A 5,118-nucleotide genomic window follows, 5' to 3' on the forward strand; every position below is an offset into this window, starting at 1 on the left:
TTAGCTGCTTAGAAATGTAGTTAGGAATTTACGAGAGGTTATCTCTAAAGTAAAGACGGTTTCATTGTAAAAAAATTTATTCTGAAAACTTTATATTCTTTATTTTTCTTAAACTACATACGTTATACTACTTCTCCATATAATCGACACATGAATTAAGACATTTATCGCAGCGATATACCAGCTACAATATACCCTTGTCATATTCTTCTGCCGCCAGTCCATTTAGCCAATGATTAACAGAATTTTTAAGTTCATCGTCAACCGCGAATTCCTTACCACTCAAAAATTCTTTCAATTTCCCAAACAACTAACTGGCAATCATAAGGAGCTAAGTCCGAACTGTATGGAGGGTGATCGTAAATTTCCCACCCAAATGTTCTCAGTAAATTACACGTCGGACAACATGTGGACGTGCGTTATCGTGCAGCAAGGCAAATCCATCCGTCAGCCGCCCACGTCACCAATTTTGAATGGCACACCGTAACTTACGTTTCGCAAAAGGCATCTGCATTTATAGTCGTTCCATGTGCCATGAAACCGATCCCAAAAGACTGTGGCCATCGGTTTGCATCTAAATGGCTATGGCTTGACCTTTGTTCGTCTGGTTGGTGATTAAGGATGACGCCATTCACTTGACTGCCGTTTCCTCTTTGGAGTGTAATACGAAATCCACGTTTCATCGCCGGTAACAATCGAATTAAGGAACTAGTCACCTTTTTCTGTGTGGCGCATCAAAAATTCCAAATCAGATCCCGTTCGTATTTTTTTGTGACGTTCCGTTAAAACGTGCGACACCCAAGTGCACAAACATTTCTAAAGCCTAATTGGTCACGAACGATAACAGCTCTTGAAACATCAGGAAAAAGAAAGGTCAGGTCGGAAATGGTTGAGATCTTTTCTGATTTCATCACTGACGCGTTTCAACAACTCCTCGGTGATTATAGTGGGTCTCCCCGAACGTTCATCGTGCACATTAATTCTAAACCTTTCACACCATTTTCCGATGTTTCTTTCATTCATTACATTATCACTGTACACAGCAAACGAGTGCTTATTAATTTCAGCCGCCTTAACATTTTGATGGTTTAAAAAAAGGAATGATTCCACGTATTTCACATTCGGCGGGGACATCGATTTTCCTATTCATTTTATAACGTAATAACTCACACGTAATCAAAGATATTACAACGCGACAACTTACAGACAACAATGCAGTGTGTACATTACTAGCGTGCCCATGAACGACACAGGTTCACCAATCTTAAGGAGAGAAATATACCAGCGGTCTTCACTTTAGAGATTTCCCACATACATAATATTGTAGAACTGCAGTGTGGCGCAAAAAAAAAAAATAGTTATACCGTTTTCAAAGACCGAAGAATTATAAAATTCATGTTTTGATAAAGGTGTTAAATTCTTCATTACCCTCCTTTACAACAAATTTTATTAACTTTCTTTTATTCTTGTTTACTTTTGAGTGAATTTTGTATAATGACTACATGACATGCAGTATATCTTTTAATCAGCTTTAGTTTTTATCAAAAGAACAATATTATCAATAAATCTAATTACCTCTTTTCTTTGCTTGGACTGTTACCCCACTCAGGCATTTTTCCTTCAGTTCCATTATCTCTTCTTGTATACATAATTTGAAATGCAATGAATATAAATTATATCCTTATCTCATCCCTTCCTACATTACAGTTTGCCTGTCTATATTTCACTTTATCATAACTGATATTTTCAAAAGTTTGCAAACAACTCTTCTTTCACTAAATTCTATTCAAATTTTCCTTAAAATTTGCAACAGATTCATCCATTCCATATCTTTGTTACATTTAAAAATGCCATGTAAAAAGCTTTGTTCTTCAGCTGGCACTCTACAATCACTCTGAAGATCAAAATCATTTTTCTTATAAATTCATTCTTACTGAAGATAATGAATATCAAGTAAATTAGCATGATGAAAACGGGTTTAAAATGTAAGAAAAATATAAATAAAAAAATAGCAATAACTAATATAAATGAGATCTATTCAAAAAATATCTGACCATATTTTTTCCTTGAAAAGTATTTATATGCGAGTGGTACAACTTTGTTGAATCTAGCAGTTGCAATAATGTGCATGGATGATTTTCTGTAACCTCATAGTCTTCAGTTGTTGTCTAGCAGCTATTGTGTGTGATAGTGTATCAGGAGTTTGTTGCATTTTTATTTTGTGGTGATGGAATGTGTTGAACAATGTTACATCAATTCTGCCAAAAGCTTAGTGGTGTCTAAAGTCAAAAAATTTGTAAGATTAAATAGGATTCTCGGAACAAAGTTATATAATTGTAAGATTGATACAACAGTTTTTAAGATGTCAGCACCTTGATTGAGAATGACAAATGTACTGGTAGGCTGCAAACAAGATGAAATCCAAGTATCATTAACAAAATATACAGAAAATTGTTGGTCAAATATCCAAAAAATGGCAAATGCCATTGGATTAGTGATAATTCTGCATACACCATTTTAATGGACAATTAGGACATACATAGAATGGATGTAAAATTTGCAAGAAAGCTGTTTCATTTCAAACAGAAAGATTTATTTTGAAATTGCATAGGACATACTGGAGTGTGCCAATGGTAATCCTAAGTTTCTCAAGACCATGACAACTGCCGATGAATTTTGGACACACAGGCATGGCCTGCAAATCAAAACTAAGACATTAGTGGAAGCCATCATCATTACAAAGACCAAAGAAAGCAAGATAAGTGAAATTGATGCGGTTTTTTGTGTGCACTGCAAAGCCAACTGTCAACAAATAGTACATTCTGTGTTGTCTTTATGATGCAGTTTGTTTGTGACAGTTGTATCATGATAATGCACTAGCCTATACATCACTTTTTATCCCAGGTTTCTTGATTGGGTGTGGTATTCCTCAGGTTTGCTAGAGTCCTTGTGATTTGTTTCCCAAGTTAACGGAGCTGCTGTAAAGGGTCCTCATTTGACATCCTGGAGGATATAATGTTGAATGCAACAGGCACAGCTGGCAGCTGTTCGAAAAGAAGAGTATTTGTTTTGGCATTACACAAAACATACTAGAGTGTGCCTGCCAATGGTAAACTTAAGTTTCTTAAAATTTAGCCAGATTAAGTATGTGGAGTCACAAGAGGATCAATTCAAAGGAAATCGGGTAAGCTATTTCTTTTTTTTTCATGGTCTCTTCTCATATACTTTCTGAATAGCTTTAAAGATTTATAGTTTGGAAATTTTAATTTGAAAAAGATGCAGTTCCTTCATAAGTGGTGTTAGAAATAATTCTGCAACTTGATGTGGCATCCGCTTAGTATCTGATAAAATAATATATTTTCCTTGTGCTAATTCACTTCACGCAATATTTTTGTCAAATTTTGTGGGTGTCTAATTTCACACTATACAAGTATGTTAACATTAACTTTACATAATACAAGTCCAATTCACAAGTTTTCATTATAACTATTTTTGTGTGTAGTGCCAAATTGGAAGTTCATGAAGCAAATACACATATTGAGAGAAGAATGCTATTTTATTCTTTAAACTTTTATGTAAAAATGGATAATAGTTTAACATTTTGTTATTGTGTAACTACACAATAAATAACCACTAAATTATGTAAATCAAGAATAACAAGAAACATGAGATACTAAGTTTTCAATTTGTCCCTTTAGCTTTAGATATAATAATGAAATAAATATTTTGAACATTAAATAATAAAAAATATATCATTACTGAATTACATCACTAAACTGATATCACAGTAAGTTTTATTAAAATATTTATATAAATCATTTAATAATAAAATATGTTTTAAATGTCAAATCTGACAAATTTCAAAAGTACAAAATAAAGGCTTTCCATTAATATTCATTAATTTTATTATTTATTAATATTTATTCAGTAATTAATTTCTGATAAAATGTAGTGGAAAAAAGTTCAAGCACCTCAATTTTAAAATATTATACTGTGCTATGCATGAAAGTAATTTTAGATTATAAGTTTTACTTAAAATGACTAATTAACAAGATTAATTAATATCATTGTTAATGTTTAACTAACAACAGCAAGAATTCCAATAAAATAAATCAGATTAAGAAGCAGTTGTTTTTTAAAAACATTCAGAAAAATATTCAAAAAGTAAACACTGGTTTTGCAAAACCATGGAGTATCCTGAACAAGTTCTGTTCCTAACCTCAATGAAATAAACTCCAAATTTGAAAACAGTTAATTTTCAACGTGCGAGTATAATTAATATTTATAAATAAGTGTTTTACGATATACAAAAAAAAAGAAATTGTAATTTTCACACAGTACAAATGTTTCAAACAGCAGCAAGGTATTTTTTAAGTCTGTCTATAATAAATAATTGATTTTTCTTAGTGTCTTTAAATCATTTATAGGTCTCACAGTCATTTGTTAAGATAAGGCTTTTTGTTTGTGCTAGAAGAAAGAAGAGCATTTCGACACCTCAAATTTAGAAAAATTATCACTGTTAATACATATATATTGATACAATAAGAACAACAATATTTACTCAAAAAAATAAAAAAAATGTAATAAAGTAAAGCATAATGAAAGAAGTTTAACAGAACTTAAAAAGTAAATATTTCAGAAAAATCTGGGAAAAATAAATCCATCTGGAAAGGCTTCCTAGATACTTCTGCTCCTCAGTGGAATAACAATTGACAGAAAGAATTAAATTCTAGGATCACTTACAGGTCTGCTTGTTAAGTATGTTACAATCATCTCGATACAAAAGATGTGCTGTTGAATCCCAAGACTAAATAGAGTCTGAGTGAATTTATTTTTATAACTTACTCCAATGTTCCTTGGTTTAACCAGCCACATATAGATCAGTGCCTATTTTCTTTGTTTTATGAATAACAGACTTCAACAATATTGCTAATTTTTTATCGATACGTTCAGTTCTGTTTATATGATAAGGTCTTATAATGCGGAACTTCAAAGACAAAAACTGTAATGAAACTTTTTTCTAAAAGAATAGTCTAATTTTCCTTTGATGAATAACAAAAAAATATTTTCATGGGAGAAACAGGAAAGGTAGTACAAAAAATGAAAATCGACAGTACC

Source organism: Lycorma delicatula, chromosome 1 (assembly GCF_047948215.1).
Source record: "Lycorma delicatula isolate Av1 chromosome 1, ASM4794821v1, whole genome shotgun sequence".
Taxonomy (NCBI): domain Eukaryota; kingdom Metazoa; phylum Arthropoda; class Insecta; order Hemiptera; family Fulgoridae; genus Lycorma; species Lycorma delicatula.